This window comes from Acartia tonsa, chromosome 15 (assembly GCF_053477335.1).
Source record: "Acartia tonsa isolate MP-2025a chromosome 15, ASM5347733v1, whole genome shotgun sequence".
Lineage (NCBI taxonomy): Eukaryota > Metazoa > Arthropoda > Copepoda > Calanoida > Acartiidae > Acartia > Acartia tonsa.
Genome location: NC_137274.1, coordinates 9,649,340 through 9,671,987, shown reverse-complemented (window position 1 = coordinate 9,671,987; position 22,648 = coordinate 9,649,340). Strand labels below are relative to the sequence as shown.

Sequence of the window (22,648 nt, the reverse complement as noted above, 5' to 3'; positions counted from 1 at the left end):
TGCATGAGGGACTTAAAAAGTGAGTATTTTGTTGTGTTGACTACCAAAACAAACTTAAGTTTTGTTTAACTGTTTAGACATTAATTCAAATAACAACTTTAAATATCTCTTACCCAACTTCTAGACTACAAATCTTAGATTAGTTAATTGATTCTGAAAGATCTTGTTATTGATGATAACATAATCTTTGGTTCAGCTGTCATCTATTATACTTTTCTTTGAATAAATTTAGATTAACTAAGCTGTAAATATAAGAACATTGTGTTTTTTTGGAGAAAAACTATGAAAATCTGGGTAAAAAAGTAATTTTCAAAAAAATCCACAAAAATGATCAGCTGTGATTTAATGAAAGTTATGTGCTGAACCGTCATACACGCCCGTTCATAGAAATATAGGTCTTGTCATACGTAACTCAAAAAAAACCTGTTTTCTATCCAGGACACCAGTGGGAAGTTCTCTGGGCTTATGGCTGGGTCTTAGTGCTCTCAGTATCTTTGATACTCTGGTGGAGTTCTACATGGCAGCAAAAAGAAAATATTATCATTAATGCCTAAGGTCACAAATGAAAATTCGATAGAGTATCAAAAACACTAATACTTTCAAACTTAAAGAAGGTTAGAAATAACAACACTCACACAACAGGTTAAGAAAAGAAAATAAATCTTTTATTACATTTTATATTTATAATGTACTCAATTTAACAATTTTTATGTTATTGTATTTAAAAATGTTAATTAATGATTAACATGTGAAAAGTTTTTTATAGGTAAGATTTTTAGTTATGTTAAGCTACGTGAGATAAACTTAGCTTCAAAATTTTTGTTTGGTTTAAACAAAAACTGTTCCAATAACAAGTTTGTGGGATTTTATTTTATTTCTATATGTATAAGTTAATGTATTTATTATTTAAGCATGTGTGTTAATTAATTTTTTTAAATTATCAAAAATTTCTATTTTTTATAAATAAGATATGTGTTCTAGCCTTGAGTTCAGTCCAGGTGCAACTCACCCATACGATATTATCATAGGCTAACAAAACTGGTATTAATTTTATCATAAAGTTTCAAAACCATACTAGAAAAATCAAAATTCTATAAATGGGAATTCCACCTTAGAATGAATAAACATTTAGACAGGCAACTTCAAATAAAGTAACTTTACATGGGATCCCATTCAGATAGGTATAGGGCAAGTAAGTGGGGATATTGGACTGTAAATTACACTTGTAACTTGTTTTTCTAAAGCTTGATATTCATCTATTATTATCTATAATACAAAGTAGAATGATGTCTATCCGTCCGTCCATCTGTCTGAAGCTTAAGATCTTGGTAACCACTGAACCGATTGGATTCTACTCTTCAGGGTATATACCTACTGGTCCTGTGGTGGTTTTAGGCTATTTTCTTGGGGGGTGGGACACCCCCCACCCCCCTAAAAACAAAAAAATCCCTCCCCCCATTTTTTTGCAGGAGATTTCCTTGGTACTTTATTTTTTTTTTTGCAGGAGATTTCCTTGCTACTTTATTTTTTTTTTTTGCAGGAAATTTCCTTGGTACTTTGTTTTTTTTTGCAGGAGATTTCCTTGCTACTCTATTTTTTTTTTTTTTTGCAGGAGATTTTCTTGGTACTTTTTTTTTGCAGGAGATTTCCTTGCTACTTTATTTTTTTTTTTTTTTTGCAGGAGATTTCCTTCTTATTTTTTTTTGCAGGAGATTTCCTTGCTACTTTTTTTTTGCAGGAGATTTCCTTGCTACTTTAATTTTTTTTTTGCATGAGATTTCCTTGCTACTTTATTTTTTTTTTTTGGCAGGAGATTTCCTTGCTACTTTATTTTTTTTTTTTGCAGGAGATTTCCTTCTTATTTTTTTTGCAGGAGATTTCCTTGGTACTTTATTTTTTTTTTGCAGGAGATTTCCTTGGTACTTTTTTTTTTGCAGGATATTTCCTTGGTACTTTTTTTTTTGCAGGAGATTTCCTTGCTACTTTATTTTTTTTTGCAGGAGATTTCCTTGGTCCTTTTTTTTGCTGAATATTTTTGGGACTTTAACGAGTTTAACCTTAATTTTTTTTATCACCTTTTGGGGCAAAGCCCCTAGAGGCTAGGGGCAAAGCCGCTAGTAATATTATATAGTATCGAAGCTTCTCTATCTCTATAATTCACTATATATGTCCGTCCGTCAGTCAATCCATAACGCTATGGGGGAAATGAGATTAACTCTGTCGTTATCAAAGCTAGACCTCTAAGTTTTCTTGACAACATTCCCATCATAATGGAGCATATTAAAGAAGGAAGGAAAAGGAACAATGGGATGTTTATTAGACAGTCCCCGAAGTTTTATAATAACGTCTTCTTATTCACAACATTGGGGACTTTTATGGAATTTTGATTTGTTTCCTACGCAACAAAGTACAATGTTATAAGCGAAATAACTCTATAATCAAGTCCTAAAATGTAAGTATGTCCTTAATCATCTAATTTACTTACTATTTTTTTCGACTTCTATAAATTTATATTCTGATTATTCAGTTCTGACACTCTGCAAGTGTTAATGTTCATATGTCCTACCGTTTCATAGCATCGCTTTTATGGATGTTGTCATTTATTATTATCTTATTTAACCCAACCTAATTCTTTAGATATTGAATTTAGTATTGTTGTACTTGTGTATATATAAACTTGTATTTAGAACCTCTATTTTTGCTTCTCTACAGTTAAACTGAGTAACGCCCATCTGTCGCTTACGCTCGTAACCCTAGAAAAACAAGGATGACAACACCCATCAAAGATAAATTAAACAATTTAAAGGTTAAAACATTAATGACTATTACATAAGGGATCTAAAGGGACAAGCCAATAGCCGATAGATTGATGTATATTCCCTCCCAATGATAATTCTCAAAATTACCCCGCATGTACATTACTCTAGCTTTATAAATTTTACTTCCAAGAAACTCAAAGCAATTTACAATTTCCAGAATTTGGTGTCAAAACGTTTCAACAACTAATTAAGTCTACAGAAGGGGTATTTTGGTGTATAGTCGTTGGGGGTGTACATCAATTCATAGGTCATTGGTTCATGAAAAGTTTAGTATTTTAGTTTTTGGAACAAGTCCAACTTTCTTGGAAGTTTCAGCTATCATGTTATTCCGTCTTTGCATTTGACTTCTATAGCTTGTTTGTTTAAATGCCACCCAACCCCTCCTCCCCCAAACAAGTAATTTTCTTTTTAGCTCCTCTTTTAAAACAAGGATGACAACATCCATAAAATCGAATCTATAAGTCGGTAGAACAAACGCACATTAACACTTGTAGAGTGTCAGAACTGAATAATCATGAACATAAAAGCCTTAATGGAAATGTTTGAGGACATACTTACATTTTTAGGACTTGATTATAGAGATGCTATGCTTATAACCTTATACTTTGTTGTCTTACACACCCCACCCAAAGGCGTGTTAGGTTAGAAAAAACCCCCCGCAGAAATGGTTTACACAGGATGTACTGGGACCATATGGTGAGTTCAGAACATGCTTTCCCTAAATTGAGTTAGTACCTTCCAATAGTAGAAAATTTTAAAATTACTTTTGGTGATCAAATTTTACTTTTATTTTTTGACTACCTTCACCTAACCTCCTTTATTATCTTATTTTGTCTTTCATGTTTATAATGAAAACTCATTCACATTACAATTGAAATAACAGATATTTGAGCTTTCTAAAAAGGTCTCTAACGTTTTTCTAGCTCTATTACTTTTTGAGATATCTTATTTCAAAGTATTGCTGTATAATCATCTTTTACACAGCAAAAGTTTAAATATAAAATTAGTTATTTTAGAGTAAATTACAAGCGTCTTTATATAAATCTCTCTAATTTTGCTCCAAATTGACCAAATTGGACAGCTAAGGTGCCTAAACCTATCTACATTCAATGGACAATCCAAATCCCCACTTTTTGAGACTTTATAAGTCACCAGGAGTAGCCTAAAATGTAATATCAAAGAAACAAATGTAATTTAATTTTAATTAAAAATCACTTTTAAGGCATTTTTAATAATGTAATAGGTGTTTAAGGTACAAGAAACTCAAAATTAATTATTATTTATTATTCCATGAAAGTCTTTTAATTACTTTGTTTTCTTAGTTATGGTGGGAAAACTAAATTTGTTACATAAGGTTATAAAAAATTTAAAAGGCCAATCAACTATTCTTAGATAAAATTACTAGAATTAGTAGATAACATTTGTAAACTGCTTGGAAATGCTTAAAATTCTAACCAATTTTTGGTTTATTTTCAATGATTATGTCTATTTTTCTTAAAATATGTTTCTATTAGTTCAATTATCAGATGATTGTGTTTTTTTTGGCTTTCTAATTACTAAGTGACAACTTTATACACCATAACTTACCTTAAAATCCTTGCTAAAGTTGATTAAATTTCAATTTGTTTTAAAAAAACAGGAAATATTTTTTCCTTTAGAAGTTTTAAAAATCACTTCAGCATGCTCCTTTTTGCTTAAAAAGTCTCAAAAAGTGTGTATTTGGATTGTCCATTGAATGTAAATAGTTTTAGGCAACTTAACTTTCCAATTTGGTCAATTTGGAGCAATATTAGAAAGATTTACATGAAGATACTTGACTAATGACTAATTTTATATTTCAACTTTTTGCTGTGTAAAAGAGGATTTTACAACAATACTTTGAAATAAGATATCACAAAAAGTATGAGAGCTAGAAAAATGTTAGAGACCTTTTTAGAAAGCTCCAACATCTGTCATTTCAACTGTAATATGAGCTAATTTGTAAGACAAATATGAAAGACAAAATAAGACAATAAAGCAGGTTAGGTAAAGGTACTCTAAAAATAAAAGTTAAATTTGATCACCAAAAGTAATTTTAAAAATTTTTACTAAGGGAAGGTACTAACTCAATTTAGGGAAAGCATGTTCTGAACTCACCATAAGGTCCCAGTACATCCTGTGTAAACCGTTTCTGCGGGGGGTTTTTTCTAACCTAACACGCCTTCGGGTGAGGTGTGCTTACGAATCAGTATTCCAAAAATTATATCACATAAAAATTTGTTGTTAAAAAAGATTTTAAAAATCAACATGTTTAAATTGGACGTGCAGTAATTTTGGAAACGATTATAGAGTTGATACGCTTTCTAAATCGTATCTAACTACTACAGGAATCACTATGCAAAGTTTAAAATTGAGAGGATAATTATAACATGCCTAAATTAACGAAGAAAAAGCTTTTAAAAACAGATATTATTGACATTTCTAATTGTCGTCTTAACTAAAAGAAATCTGAAAATCTTTCAAATTGTTTAATAAATTATCTTTAAAGGCGAAGCTTTTCTATAATTAGAGTCGGTAAGTCAGTCCGTCCATCCGTCAGTCCTTCAGTCCGTAACGGATAGCTTTTTTCGTTAATTTTAACAGATTAGAATTGTCCTATTGATTCCAAACTTTGCATGATGATTCCTGTAGTAGTTAGGTACAATTTAGAAAGTGTAGCAACTCTACACTGTTAAAAATAATTTTTTTTTTTAGCATCAGATGATACTCTATATTCTTCACATTAATGTATAGTATCAATCCGTACGTAGTAGGAAAAAAACCTCATTACGATACAAGGAAGTTTTCAATGCATTATTAAGTATTAGGTAATATTCTGTGAAGTAACATTTGGTACTAAATAATGTATTTGTCTGTATAGTATTGTCTAATACGCTCTTGGGAATAAAATCCGATACGGTAGAAGTATTTTTTCATTACGCTCCTTCGCAATAGTTGTTATGCTAATGTGTATGAACACTCTATAAGCGAATCTCTCCTTTTTGTGTACTACATTTTCTCTAACATAGTTTTTTACGCCAAATTTTCTTCACTTTTTCTTAATATTACGGCGAAATTTAATTTTTTTAATGTAAAGGAATTATAATTTATTTAGCATGTGGGTTTTAAAATGAATTTGTCCAACATTGATGAATTAGTCCTAGAATTTTTGTTTATTCATAAGGGAATATTCATCATACAGAAATTGTCCCATTGCGATGGTAACAGCTGATTTTACTACAGCTCCGATGGCGATAAATATTAGTGATTGAAAAAAATCATATAAAAATAAAGAGAAGTTTTGATTAAAAATTTTAAAATTGTTTTTTGTAATCAGTAAATTGAAGAAAAATAGGATACAAATTAAAAAAAAACATTTTTAAAAAAAGTATTCTTCTAAAAAATGTTTTGTTTTTTATTACTTCAAAAAATATTGGCGCGCATAAAGAATACACAAATGCCTGATTTTTAATTAATGTAAATTTGTTGTTAGTTTTATTGTAAGCAAATTCTTCTTAAAGAAGGTTAAGTTATAAATGTTTTAGGCATTAAGATCTAGAAAATATAGTTGGTTTTATTTAGATATCTTAAAATCACACGTTTCTCGCAAATTCTTTTCCTTTGCATTAAGTATATAGTTTAAGTTTTCACCTAACAACATTAAATACTAGCGGATGCGCTCCTAGTATCCTAAGTAGCCTAAAAAAAACTTAGATATAAAAATTGAATAGCCTAAAACCATCCAGAGATTTATAAGATCCATCCATAAAATGGAGAACTCAATCGGTTACGTCAGTAGTCATCAAATCTTAAGCAATTAACAGACAAAAAAAACTTCCTACCTTATATCATAGTTTTAATAAAAATCTGTTATGGACGGCCAGAATTGTAGAAAAGCTTAGTCTATCTCCCTTTCTTTTCAAATTATTATTTTCACCTGTGTTTCGGAATTAACCAAATATTGGCAAAATTTATAAAAGGGCTACATTTCAGACAACCATACACTCAAAATGCCAGCCAAGAAACAAGAATTAGAATGGTTTGCTGTTCCTTGCAGGTTAGGAAATCAGTTTAAATGTTCTTTATGTACAAAGCTTTCAAAAAAAATATCAAGACTTTGAATTGTTACATATCGGTCCATCAGTTAGTGAGATCCTTTGAAATACACAGACACTTTGGAATCTTTAATGAATTTTGATTGTCTGGTATAATAAGTTGAGTATCCAAACGTTTCAACCAGTGTTTTGGAGCCGGAGCCGGGAGCAGCAACATTTTTGATGGAGCCGGAGCCGTATTTTTCGTTAAAAACGGCTCCGGCTCCAGATTAGCTAAATGTGATTTTTTAAGGTAATAATATGATTTGGCAACGGTCTATTTCCATATAATAAACTAAAAAACTATTGTTACTTAACAAATAGACACACATCCTTCTACTTTTTTATAGCTTTAAACAAATAAAAGCAAAATATTTTATATTATTTATTTTATTTTTTCAATTTCAATAATGAAAAAAAATTGATATATTAATTTTAAGGGTAGGAGCCGGAGCTGGAGCCGGAGCCGCATCAAAATTAAACGGCTCCGACACCCTGGTTTCAACTATTAGTTGTAATCTACAGAAGGGGCAATTTGGTGTACATTTATACAAGGGGGGGTTTTTAATGCAACCATCTCGTAATCAGTGAGCAAATGGCACTTAGAATTCGAATTTCCATCTATAATTTTGCATGAGTAATCCTTGGTAGGTCTATTTTCCATAAATCGAACAAAAAGTTGGAAAAGTAACGGCTAACGGCTGGCGGCTCAGCTATTTTGCCATTTTTTTGATATTTATACTGCAAATTAGTCACGAAACCTCTCTCAACATAATACTCATTTCTACTCCAAAACGCTATCAAACTGTTCTAGACGGTAGCTGTTGGTACTAGAAGTTTTAAAATTGGTTATTGCTATCATTTAACATGAATTAAACCAAAAATATGTTTTAAAAAGTCGATTCCTAGGTAATTGATGATGGATTTACCCTGAAAATTGGCAAAAAACGGCTGAACGGCTAAGCCGCTAGCCGTTACTTTTCCAACTTTTTGTTCGATTTAGGGAAAATAGACCTACCAAGGATTACTCATGCAAAAGTTCAGATCGAAATTCGAATTCTAAGTGTAATTTGCTCACTGATTACGAGATGGTTGCATTAAACCCCCCCCCCCCCTTTATAAATGAAAATTCAATAAAAGTACCCAAAGTTTTTTATTTAACGAATAATTCAACCAGTGAAATTTACGGCCCAATATTCCCTTCCTCCCTGATGTAGTCTTTTTTTAAAACCTATCCTATCAAAGGAAGTAGTTACTTTTTGTGTCTGTAGCGAAGGATCTGGCTAACTGCTGAACCGATATGGTTTTTCTTAACAGTGAAGCTTCTTATAGTTCAAGGGAAGGTTTTTAATATTGTTGGGCCGGATATCCAGCAATATAATCTTTTATATTTCACAACAAAAATCTCTTTTTTTTAAAATCTTAAATGGCTTTAATTTTCTTATTATTGAAGCTAGAAGAACAATTTTTTCTGAATATGTTTATCTTTATGTAAATTTTATATTAGAAGTCTCAAAACATAAATTTTGGCGGTGGCAGCAGTACTTGGCAGCTGCCAGCCGCAAACCGACGGTTGGCAGGTAAACGGCAACGGATTTTATGAAATTTTAATATGTCATGAAGATAAAAAAGTTTAAAAGGGGGGAGGCGAAAGTGACACTTTTTGAAACCAAAACTAAAAGTAAACAAAGGAACTCAACTAAAAAAAGAGTTACAGGTCTGAGATTTTGCATGGCAGTTGCTTTATAGGGGTAAAATATGGAATTGCAAAGAAACGGCGGCGCAACCGCCAAAAACCGCCGTTACCCGCCGATTTTTTTTTTGCCTTTTCTCGGCGGTTTTCGGCGGTTGCGCCGCCGTTTCTTTGCAGTTCCATATTTTACCCCTATAAAGCAACTGCCATGCAAAATCTCAGACCTGTAACTCTTTTTTTAGTTGAGTTCCTTTGTTTACTTTTAGTTTTGGTTTCAAAAAGTGTCACTTTCGCCCCCTCCCTTTGAAATCTTCAATTAAAAATTTGCGGTCACAGAAACCGATTAAAGATTTATGGAGACCTGGAGGTTCAGGACTTGCAGGATTATACCTGGAACCTGAAATCGACTTGAACACATATATTACATATGAGGATGTACAATTATAGGATATTTTAGTATTAGATAACATGAGATGCTTTGTTTAAGTAAAAAATATTTTTACTTTTTACCTGAATAACCTTACCAGATTTGCTCGCATCCTGTGCCTGCCAGGAAGTAATAATAAATAATAATATTAAATAATTTCAACTCTCAGTTATGTCTCATACCCATATTTCAAAAGTCACTCAGTTATAGCCCTCTACCTTTTATACACAGAAAATAGGATAGAAAAAAAACAAGGGGGGGGGGGGGCGGGGGCAGGCATTCTACGCAACCTCCCCGCCCATCCTCCAACCATTAGGGGTTGATATATATTACAGATTGAGGGTAGTAACAGTTAATTAGATTTATTTGCTAAGAAGAAAGATCATTTAATAGTTACTTAATTTTTAAGTTTTAACCTTAATTTTATCCTATTATATAAAGTAGTAAGCTTTTATGTCTGTAGCAAAGGATCTCGCTAACCGCTGAACTGATATGGTTCTCCTTTAGAGTGAAGCTTCTTATAGGTCCCAGAGTGGTCTTAGACTGTTTAATTTTTATAAAAAAAATCGTTGTAAGGTTTTAAGTTATTTTTCTGCACTTTCATGTCCCTTCTAATATTCCTAGATACTAGGGACGCAGCCGCTAGTATAATATAAAACACCAGTTTATGAAGAAATTTTTTTTGCGGGTATAGTCCCTTTCGTGGTAACGCCCCTTAAGGAGTGATTATTCGTATTTTCACAGTAGCTTTCCCCCTATTTCTAGCTCCTCGCGGGGTACTCTAACCTTGCGGGGCTAATTGCCTAACCCTGTGGGATAATCACCTAACCAAATATAACATAACCTAACCTAAAATAGCCTATTAAAAGCAATTTTAAAAAGTCAACGAATCGCCCCTTAAGGTGCGATGCCACGAAAGGGACAATATCCTTTTTAGATACTTTAATATGTAGTAATTTGGCCGGTTATCCGGCCAGATATCTGGTAATTTGGCCGAATAAGTGCTCTTAGAGGGGAATTGCCGCCAGTATTATAAAGTAGTAAGGTTTTTTTGTCTGTACCTTAAGATTTCCATGACCACATGAACTGATGGGAGTTTTAAATTTTATGGAAGCTTGTTATAAGTAGCCGGACGTTTTTAGGCAAAACTGGCTCTAATCTTATATTTTAATTTAATTTTCATAGAAAATTGTCTGTTTTGTTAATCCAGTGGGGTAGAAGGCCCAGGCTAACAAAACTGGTATTCATTTTATGATTTTTATTTTAATGTTCCGTGTAAAATTGTCTGTAATATGATGCCATACATGTTTTTTCAGTTGGGTTGACAACTGGGTTTTAACCAGCGGATATTAATCGGTTTCAAAGCCATACTATAAAAAAAACCTACAATTTGATGTGTCACAACATGTATATTGGAAAAAATGCACTTAACCCTTGCGGGCCATCCACCTAGCCCCCTGGGGTCGGTCCCCAACTTGCTGAATCATCTTAAATGATGTCCTTATGAATAGACACAGTGTATTTTAGTTAAAACCCTAAGAAAACACAATTTAAGGTAAGTTTCCACATCAATATAGACCAAAAAAGCATAAAAACTCCTAACCTAACCTAAAAATAAAATTTTTGGATTTTTTTTGCCATTTAGATGTAATACCTATAGGACTAGGCTTATATACCAAGTTTGAAGGGTCTAGCTCAATATTTAGACCATTTTGCTCACGGATTAAGAATAGATGTCATTACCCCCCCCCCCCCTTTTTAATTTTTTACCCCAACCCATTACCATATTAAAAAGCTTGGACGTCCTTGCGATTACGAGCAGATTTGGCCTTATACCCTTTAAAATTATTACTTAATAAGAGTATAAAACAATCGGAAATAAGAGGTCCTTAATAAAAAAGAATTTTCGTTCAGGCATGTGAAAAATCACAACATGAACATTAGGATAAAAATCATAAAATTAACAAGGATGACAACATCCATAAGTAGCGAAGCACAAAAAATAAAATCATGGATGGTAATGTGTACAAGTAGATTTGAAGTGTATTTATTAATTGATTTATTGGAGAAAATAAACACGAAACCCTGTTTTATTTTATAAATGATGACGGTCAAAGTAAATTACATAAAAGATGCTCATAACAATGGGAAAAATTATTTTGATACTGATATCCCAAAAAAGTTTTAAAATTGGACCAAAAACACCAAAGATATGGAGGAAAATGTAAAAAATATAAAAATAGCCAAAAACCTGCAAAAAGGAAGTCTGACCGTCATGGTTGTTTTCTTTAAACAACAGGAAATTTTATTTCGATATGTATAACTGAAAAAATTTTGGAAATCGTACCATAAACACCAAAGATATGGAGAAAAATGTGAAAAATACAAAAATAGCCTAAAACCTGCTTAAAGGCAGTCTGACGTTCATAGTTGTTTTCTTTAAAGGACAGGAAATTTAATTTTGATATCTATAACTAAAAAATTTTTGAAAATCGGACCATAAACAGCAAAGATATGGAGAAAAATGTGAAAAATACAAAAATAGCCTAAAACCTGCTTAAAGGCAGTCTAACCGTCACAGTTGTTTTCTTAAAACGACTGGAAATTTAATTTATATATCTATAACTGAAAAAATTTTGAAAATCGCACCATAAACACTGAAGATATGGAGAAAAATGTGAAAAATACAAAAATAGCCTAAAACCTGCAAAAAAGCGGTCCTACCGCCATCGATGTTTTATACTTAATTGTGCTCTTGATGATGGGAATGTTGTCAAAAAATTTCAGCATTCTATCTTTTATAGGAGCTGAGTAAATCCCATTTCCCCCATAGCGTTACGGACTGACGGACGGACTGACGGACGGACGGACGGACAAAGTGAATTATAGAGTAGCTTCGCTACTAAAAAAGTAAGCCTGGGCCTTATATCCCTCTTGGTTAACATCTATGGGTCTAATCTCAAATTTTTTCATTTTAATAACAGCGGAAAGCTGTCTATAATACGATGCAATAAATTACTTTTCTTTATTACAAAATAGGGAGGCACTTTTAGAAACCAAAATGAAAAGTCAAAGCAACTTCATTAAAAAAAATAAGGGGGGGGGGGGAAGTTGTGCCACTTTCGCTTACTTCGTGATTATTGGGCTAGGTATTAAAGTTAGACTATAGGTTAATTGGGATAAAAGTTTACTTTTGGGTAGTACTTCACGTATTTTTAATCATTTTTTGGACAACCCCACCCCCTAGCCCCCCACACTACGGTCTATTTAAGGGGTTTAGTGGAAATTTGGTATAGCTTTAATCAAATTTAAATATTTACACTTCTACCAGTCCGAATTCATTAAAATAAAAAGTTATGAGTAATATATAACATTAGGCAACGTTTTAAAGTTGGTCATGTATAGGTACGTGCACAGGAATGTGATTGGGGGGTGACCCAAAAGGGGTGATTTTTAAAATATAATTTTTGTTACTACTCTGTTATTTTTAAAGATAATTGAACCAAATTTTTTCCCTGATTCAATTACTACCTTACGTAAACGATTATTGACAAATAATATGGATTTCCCGCCGAAAACCCCGACTACCGCCGAATTCCGCCGTGTTATTGCTGCCTCATTTGGCTGTTTGGATTCAATAGATAAGAGTGATCTATTTGAATAAAAATATTATAATACACCTTTTTCTACCCACTTACAACTGCATTTTAATATTTATAATAAATTTAAGAGGGATTAGGTCTTTTTAAACTTAAAGAAAATGAATATTGAGACTAGATGATTGAGCTTCCTATTAAAGATATTGATTAAATTCTTTTATAAAAGTCTATTATATGTATTTCTCTACCTGTATAGTCTACCATTATAAGTAAATTTAGCACTGTCCCTCAAGGGCCTACAGGGGCCAACACCGCTACCCCCCCCCCCCCCTTTCTTCTGTCAAACCAGATGTTAAAATTTTACTTCTGTTTTTAAAGGTATCAGACTGAGTTTTAAAGGGAAAAGTATTTTCAAAACTGAACTAAATATTTTTTGTCTCTACGCCACCACCCCCCCCCCCCCCAATCCAAACAAAAATAAGATAACCATCATAAAGTTAATTTCAAACAAACTTTAATTCATTTTAGAACAGTAAAGAAAAACCGGTAGACCAAGTAAAAGACTAAAACAGTATTGGCCAGCTAAATCATAACATAGAAATGCTTAATATCTTACAACAAAAAAAAAACAGATGAAACAAACACATTTACATTTTGAAATCTTAATGTTCTTAAGAGTTTTACAGACACAGATGAGGTGACCATGTGAACTAAAGAGTAGATGCTTGTTGGTGAGCTTAATCATCACAAAAAATAAGCTTTCTTACAAAATAAAACTGCGTAGTTAATAAATTTTTTTCTACAGATATATAATGTCTGTAAGAGAATTACCGACAGACCGACGTACCAAATAAATCTTACACTAGATGGTTGTTTGTATACAGATATTGTTCATAAAAAGATTTTCTTTCCACCGTCTTGAGTCGTAGCAAAGAAATTCACGCTGTTTACATATCGATTCATACAGACTGACGGACTTTGCGAATTCTAAAGTAGCTCCGCTAATACAAAATTTATTTTTGCACTTTCCTTTTAAGGACTAGAGGGGCAAAACACCTTCCCTAAACACCAAAATTCAAAAGAGAAATGACCTATATGCAACAAATGTTTTGTTTTTTAAAATCTGCAGGTTGCGGTTTTTTTGCGGGAACTGCAGGTAAGTCGCGGTTTTCCTTTAAAATTATTGTTCCTCAGGTCATTACTGATTGATTTTAAAAAGTTTTACTCAATTATCTTTAATAGTAATGGAATAACAAAGAAATTAAGATTGCTGTTAGGATTTGTAATTTCCCCCCCCCCCCCCCTCAAATTTAGGTTTTACAGGCAATTTTCAGATTAAAAATTTTTAAAGTTGCGCTACCGACCCCTCTCTGGAAACTTAACTAAAAGTTGTATTATATTCTCAAAATTTAGAATCATATTTGGTTTGGTATGGGGTCGGTAGCGCAACTAGGTGTAAAATGACAAAAACTATTTTTTTTTGCTCAATTTTACGGTAAAAAAATTACGAAAATTATTTCATAAATTTACTTTCAAAGCATAAAATTAACACTTTTAAGGTAAAATATATAATAAAAATGTTTTTATTTATTGATTTGGTGTATTTATTTGTAATGAATATGAACGAAATTAGTTTTTAATAGATATTTATGCAAAAAAAAAATTATTTTTCATATCTAGGTAGAAAATAAAAAGTAGATTTTTGATCTTCAAAAAATATTGATTTGACCCAACTTTAAAGTAAAAAAAATGTTATTTTTTCTTTTCCTTGTCCATTATGCATGAGCTGGGGTATGTAAATCAATAATATCAAGTTAAAATAAGAAAATTTGATCATGACTTTTTTGCCAAATTTCCACCCATAGACCGTTGTGCCCCAGGGCTCAAAATCCCCCTAAAAATGAACCTAACCTTAATTTTCTCAGGAACCATTTGACCAAAAGAGATGATTTCTTAAACTTAAGCTATTATGCTTATAAACTAACTTCTAATTCAGAAGTCACTCCCTTGCCGCCAACCCCTAGCCCTCCGGGGCTCAAAAAAACCCTAAAAATGAACCTAACCTTAATTTTCTCAAGAATCATTTGACCAATAGAGAGGATTTCTTAAACTTAAGCTTTAAACGTATTTTTAATCATTTTTTGGACAACCCCACCCCCTAGCCCACCAGGGCTCAAAATCCCCCTAAAAATGAACCTAACCTTAATTTTCTCAGGAACCATTTGACCAAAAGAGATGATTTCTTAAACTTAAGCTATTATGCTTATAAACTAACTTCTAGTTTAGAAGTCACCCCCCTGCCGCTAACCCCTTTCCCTCCGGGGCTCAAAAAAACCCCTAAAAATCAGGGTTTCAGATCCGGATCCGCATATTTTTGAGTCACAGGATTCGGATCCGGATCCGCATGTTTTTGCAGATCTGGATCCTTCTCAAAAAAATGCGGAAAAAAGGAAAAATCTACCTAAATTTATATAAAATTTCAGACATTCTCTTGATGAGAGTCAATCTTTAAGGTTTAGGTTCAGACTTGAAAATTAAAAGTATTTTTGACTTTAAATTAAAGAATACAAATTTTTGAAAAATTTGGTGATTTTATTTTTATTGTTGAAGAACATGTAGTTTTACTTGTAGTTGAAAACAAAGACGTACTTTTTGAAGTAGATGATTTGTTAGAGATATTGAATCAGGAATGATTTGAAATTGTTCTTCCCTATATACTAATTTAACATTCTTTTGACAAGTTTTGTTATATATTCTAAATACTAAGTATTAAGATACAAAAATCTAGTCCGTTGATTCTGCAGTATTTTTCTAATCTAATGTATTTCTTTATGATTATGTAAGTTGAATTTTTTAACAAATAATTTAATCTGCAAGGTATTTTTTAAGAGTTCTAAAATGGCGACAATATTGCTCACTGGAAATAAGTAGCTATCATATAGGATAACTTAAGATTTTTTATAACTTGATTAAGTTTCTTGTTGTACATATTTTTTATTTCTATTTAGTAACCTTTCATCTTAATTTAAACATTACACATTAGGATTTTTACCTGTTGAGCAGGCTCCTGGAGCCTGTCGGGAACACATATTGAAGCCGTAAACAATAAATTTGACTATATTATTTACTTTAACCTAATTCTATTTAGATACCTTTCCTCTAAATTCCAAACTAACCATTTTAGATATTCACCTGAACCTGGAGGCCGATTCTAATTTTTTCAGCAAATATGTCAATAACATCCAAAAAGAAGCATATTTGGTTTAATAAGTGTACCTTTAACTCTTCAAATATGAAATTTTAATTAAGGTTAGGTTCATTTTTAGGGTTTTTTAAGCTCTGGGGGGCTAGGTGTTGGCGGCAGGGGGGCGACTTCTAAATTTAAACTTAATTTATAAACCTAAAAGCTTAAGAAATCATCTCTCAGAGTTTTGGATCCGCATTGATTGTATGCGGATCCGGATCCTCAAAATTTGGTCAGTGCGGATCCTGATACCGACAATAAAAATAAAATAAAATTTTTCAAAAATTTGTATTATTTAATTCGGATCCTTGGACTCAAAAATATGCGGATCCTTGCGGATCCGGATCCGAAACTCTGTCATCTCTATTGGTTAAATGGTTCCTGAGAAATTTAAGGTTAGGTTCATTTGTAGGTTTTTTTTTTGAGCCCCGGGGGGCTAGGGGTTGGCGGCAGGGGGGCGATTTCTAATCTTAGACTTAGTTTATAAGCATAAAAGCTTAAGTTTAAGAAATCATCTCTATTGGTCAAATGGTTCTTGTGAAAATTAAGGTTAGGTTCATTTTTAGGGTTTTTTTGAGTCCCGGAGGGCTAGGGGTTGGCGGCAGGGGGGTGACTTCTAAACTAGAAGGTAGTTATAAGCATAAAAGCTTAAGTTTAAGAAATCATCTCTTTTGGTCAAATGGTTCCTGAGAAAATTAAGGTTAGGTTCATTTTTAGGGTTATTTTGAGCCCTGGAGGGCTAGGGGGTGGGGTTGTCCAAAAAATGATTAAAAATACGTTTAAAGCTTAAGTTTAAGAAATCCTCTCTATTGGTCAAATGATTCTTGAGAAAATTAAGGTTAGGTTCATTTTTAGGGTTTTTTTGAGCCCCGGAGGGCTAGGGGTTGGCGGCAGGGGGGTGACTTCTAAATTAGAAGTTAGTTTATAAGCAAAAAAAGCTTAAGTTTAAGAAATCATCTCTTTTGGTCAAATGGTTCCTTAGAAAATTAAGGTTAGGTTTATTTTTAGGGGGATTTTGAGCCCCGGGGGGCTAGGGGGTGGGGTTGTCCAAAAAATGATTAAAAATACGTGAAGTACTACCCAAAAGTAAACTTTAATCCCAAATAACCTATAGTCTAACTTTAATACCTAGCCCAATAATCACGGAGTAAGCGAAAGTGGCAAAACTCCCCCCCCCCCCTTACAGCACTGAAATTTGGCATGGCGGTAGGAATTAAGAGTTATAATGTGGAACTGTGTAGGAACGGCGGCAGAACTGACGCTGTTGCCTAAACTGCCTTTTTTCGCCGAATTTCTTTTGTCGTTTCTCGCCAAATCAGACAATTTGGAATTATATGAGACAAATTTTGTAGTTGAAAAAAAGTTTTATTTAGGTATTTTAAAATTAGGCGCTTCTCGCAAATTCTTCTCCATGTAGTTTAAGTTTTCACCTAGCAATTTTAAATATTAAGAAAAATCCCATTTCTCGCTTATTCGTGTAAGTTTTAATTAGATACATATTCTAGTTTTGGATTCGAATGATGTGTCAGTGGTTCTTTCTATTGATAACACTATTTTTAAGCCAGTGTCTTTGGCGTCTCGGGACTAAAAAATTGGTTTTAATTTTATAATTGTACATTTTATATCCGCGGAAAGCTGTTCATTATACATTGCAAGAAATAATAACTATTCTATTATTTAGGACGTACATTCCTGGGTTGCCCATCAAAGTAGTGGGCGAAACAAGCAAGACTCTACTGAATTTAAGCACTTAGTATACAGGTAATTTTACTTTAGTATGGCTTCAAAACCGATTGATATCTACTGGATTAAAACCGGTTCACAGCCAAATCATTAAATCATCGTATTACAGACAATTGTCTATGAATATTATAATAAAAATAATAAAATCAATACAAGTTTTTTTTTTTAGCTAAAGAAATTAGGCCTTTTCGTGGCTTACAAAACTGGTTTTAATATTATAATTTTTCATTTAAATATCAGCGGACAGCTGTCTATAATACGATCACAATGTTTCGAGAATTCCAATATAAAACAGAAACTCATAATTCTGTTAATTTTGCTTCAATTTAGGAATTTTTTTAATAAGGGATGGCAATCCGTCAAATTTTTTGGACCGGATTCTGAGTCTTACAAGAATTCGTCAAAAAAAAAAAATAGCATCCTTGCGGATTCCGGATTCTAGCAATATTTTAAAAGGCATTTTTAAAAAAATTAAGTGCTACATTAACATATGTCCTTTAAATTAACGTTCTTCTATATAATTCACTTCCGAGCACCGAACCAGATTTTTATATAATGATAATAATGACAATTTAGATACCCTAACATGCTTTATAATAAAAAGAAATCCATAGGTACTAATCAAACACTTAACGCTTTTCTCATATTCATTCGAAACCGATTCTAATCCGGTGGATTAGAACCGGTTCTCATCCATTCGAAAAAACTATGTCTAGCATCGTATATGATATCCAGTTTTCAACTTTGGCACCTCGTGGCTAACAAAACTGGTTTTAATCTTATGATCGTACATTTTTATATCCGCGGAAAGCCATTTATAATACGATGCGAGAAATAACTATTACAAATATTTTTAAGGTTTCAAGAATGATAATATGGCAGCAATCTGGCTGGAGGTTTAGACCTCAGATAAGTATTTTATTATCTCAATAGGGGGAGGGGAGGGGAGGGGGGGTGAGGTGTAGGGCAAATGTTAGTAAACCTTAAACAAGTAGGAACATATGTAAACCTGTGGCCATTTTTCTCTCTCTCCATATCTCGTTAAATTAAACTGTTTTAATTAATTTTATTTTTTGTATGATTTTTTTTGCCTAAAGATTCTTTGTGTTTTTTCTTTTTAGGTTACACAGGAAAAATTGGCATTTTCATTCAAGAACAGTAAGCAGGTAAACAACATCAATAGAAGTGCTTTTCGTCAAAGTACCAAGTGAGCACCCGTAAAACCCCTACCACCCACCTTATTTTAAAAATTTAAATAAGCATGGATGTAGTTTTCTTTAAGGGGGGGGGGGGAAGTTCTGACACATTTGTGTAAACGGTGAGTATAGGCTTTATCTTTGGACTGAGAGGATAGGTTATTAGGGATAAAATCATTCTTATATGATGAATTTCCCCAGATTTAAGATTTTTTGGATAGGCCTCCAGGTTCCGGAGCTCCAGGCCTCCAGGTGGTCTCTGTACAGGTAAAAATGAAAAAAAAAAAAAAAAAATTTAAAGTTAAAAATCAACTTATAAAACAAAATATGCATATTTTTTCTTCACACATGTGAATAATATTAAAAAAGATGCATATTTTGTTTTATAAGTTGACCTGTAACTTAAAAAAAAAAAAAAAAAATTTCATTTTTACCTGTACAGAGACCACCTGGAGGCCTGGAGCTCCGGAACCTGGAGGCCTGGAGCTCCGGAACCTGGAGGCCTATCCAAAAAATCTTAAATCTGGGGGAAATTCATCATATAAGAATGATTTTATCCCTAATAACCTATCCTCTCAGTCCAAAGATAAAGCCTATACTCACCGTTTACGCAAATGTGTCAGAACTTCCCCCCCCCCCCCTTATTATTGACCCCTGCGGGGAACCCTTACCCTACAGGGATATCCTGAATGTATTTAACGTGAAACACTTGGTATTTTGAGGGGAACCACCTGAAAAAAAAGTGGCTTCGCTTATATTATACTTTGTTGATCCAGGAATCAGTATACCTAAAATCAGACCGATTGGATAAGGGGGGGGGGGGAAAGTTTTGCCACTTTCGCGTAATCCATGATTATTAGGCTAGGTATTGATGTGAGACTATAGGTTATTTGGAATAAAAGTTTACTTTTGGATAGTACTTCACGTATATTTAATCATTTTTTGGATAGGTCTCCAGGTTCAGGTGCTGCAGTCTGGAAGGTGGTTTCTGGACAGGTAAAAAAAATTAAAATTTTTGTTTGAAGAGTTAGAGATCAAATTATTAAACAAAATATGCATCTTTATGGATATTATTGACATATAAGAAGAAAAAATTAAAATCGGTCTCCAGGTTCAGGTGCTGCAGGCTGGAAGGTGATTTCTGGACAGGTAAAAAAAATTTAAAATTTATGTTTGAAGAGTTAGAGATCAAATTATTAAACAAAATATGCATCTTTATGGATATTATTGAAATATCAGAAGAAAAAATTTAAATCAGCCTCCAGGTTCCAGTGCTGCAGGCGTCCAGGCCACTCTGGACAGGTAAAAAAACAAGTTTTTTATTTGAAGAGTTAGAGGTCAACTTATAAAACAGAATATGCATATTCTTTGATATTATTGACATATTTGAAGAAAAAATTAAAATCGGCCTCCATTTTCAGGTGCTGCAGGCCTCCAGGTCCACTCTGGACAGGTAAAAAAAACAAGTTTTTTATTTGAAGAGTTAGAGGTCAACTTATAAACAGAATATGCATATTTTTTGATATTATTGACATATTTGAAGAAAAAATTAAAATCGGCCTCCAAATTCAGGTGCTGCAGGCCTCCAGGTCCACTCTGGACAGGTAAAAAAACAAGTTTTTTATTTGAAGAGTTAGAGGTCAACTTATAAAACAGAATATGCATATTTTTTTATATTATTGACATATTTGAGGAAAACATTAAAATCGGCCTCCAGGTTCAGGTGCTGCAGGCCTCCAGGTCTACTCTGGACAGGTAAAAAATTCAATTTTTTTATTTGAAGAGTTAGAGGTCAACTTATAAAACAGAATATGCATCTTTTTTTGTATTATTGACATTTTTGAAGAAAAAACTTAAATCAGCCCCCAGTTCAGGTGCTGCAGGCCTCCAGGTCCACTATGGACAGGTAAAAAATCAAATTTTTTATTTGAAGAGTTAGAGGACAACTTATAAAACAGAATATGCATATTCTTTGATATTATTGACATATTTGAAGAAAAAATTAAAATCGGTCTCCAGGTTCATGTGCTGCAGACCTCTAGGTCCGCTTTGGACATGTAAAAATAAAATTTTTTATTTAAAGAGTTAGAGGACAACTAAAAAAACAGAATATGCATATTTTTTTGATATTATTGACATATTTGAAGAAAAAATTCAAATCGGCCTAAAGGTTCAGGTGCTGTAGGCCTCTAGGTCCACTCTGGAAAGGTAAAAAATAAAAAAATTTTATTTGAAGAGTTAGAGGTCAACCTATAAAACAGAATATTCTTTTTTTTTACTATTGACATATTTAAAGAAAAAATAAAAAACGGACTCCATGTTCAGATCCTGCAGGCCTCCAGGTCCACTCTGGACAGGTATAAATTAAGTCTTTTTATCTGGAAAGTTACAGTTCATTTTATATAACAAAATATGCATTGTTTTGGATATAATAAATATACTTGAAGATAAAATTAAAATCGGCCTTCAATTTTAGGTGCTGCAGGCCTTCATTTTCAGGTATTTTTGATTTTTTTCCTGTTTTAAAACATGGTAGGTAGGAATCATATATTTTCACTTTTTTATATGGACAGTGACATTTTTACCTGGATCCTGGTGAACGCTGGTTGTTGCCGGCCAGGTGAATATCTCAAATGGTTATTTTGGAATTTAGAAGAAAGATTTCGAAATAGAATAAGTTTAAAACTTAAAATATAATTATATTATGAAATTTAAGGACCTGTCTGGACACACATTTTGAAGCCTTAAATGATTAATTTTACTATATTATCTTATTTTAATCATTTTTTAAATACATACCTTTCTTCTAAATTCAAAAATTACCTGGATATTTACCTGGCCAATGGCGAACAGCAGTCACTGGGATCCATCAAAAAGTTTCAATGAATATGATAACTACCAGGTTTAAATAAATATAGAATAGAAAAAAAAAGTAGGGGGGTAATCAAATAAATAGGAAATATACCTGAAAATAGTCTCTAAAGTTCATCTGGAAGCCTGCAGCACCTGAACCTGGACGCCAATTTTATTTTTTTTTTCTTCAAATATACATGTTACATCTAAAAGATGCTACCTAATGTTGTTTTAAAAACTGACCTCTAACTCTTCAAATAAAATTTTTTTATTTTTTACCTTTCCAGAGTGGACCTAGAGGCCTACAGCACCTGAACCTTTAGGCCGATTTGAATTTTTTTCTTCAAAAATGTCAATAAAATCAAAAAAGATGCATATTCTGTTTTATAAGTTGACCTCTAACTCTTCAAATAAATTTTTTTATTTTTTTACCCGTCCTGAGTTGACCTGGAGGCCTGCAGCACCTGAACCTTTAGGCCGATTTGAATTTTTTCTTCAAATATGTCCATAATATAAAAAAAATATGCATATTCTGTTTTATAAGTTGACCTCTAACTCTTCAAATAAAAAATTTGATTTTTTACCTGTCCAGAGTGGACCTGGAGGCCTGCAACACCTGAACCTGGATGTCGATTTTAATTTTTTCTTCAAATATGTCATTAATATCAAAAAAGATGCATATTCTGTTTTATAAGTTGACCTCTAACTCTTCAAATAAAAAACTTGTTTTTTTACCTGTCCAGAGTGGCCTGGACGCCTGCAGCACTGGAACCTGGAGGCTGATTTAAATTTTTTCTTCTGATATTTCAATAATATCCATAAAGATGCATATTTTGTTTAATAATTTGATCTCTAACTCTTCAAACATAAATTTTAAATTTTTTTTACCTGTCCAGAAACCACCTTCCAGCCTGCAGCACCTGAACCTGGAGACCGATTTTAATTTTTTCTTCAAATATGTC

General features: G+C 32.6%; 1 long non-coding RNA gene across 1 annotated transcript; it reads left to right on the top strand.

Moving 5' to 3' along the window:
- The first annotated feature begins 6,426 nt into the window (after positions 1-6,426).
- LOC145306799 (uncharacterized) lies at positions 6,427-18,550 on the top strand. Its single transcript, XR_013875222.1, has 3 exons — positions 6,427-6,894; positions 17,576-17,655; positions 18,496-18,550. It is a non-coding gene; the product is annotated as an uncharacterized LOC145306799 (long non-coding RNA).
- Positions 18,551-22,648: the final 4,098 nt, after the last annotated feature.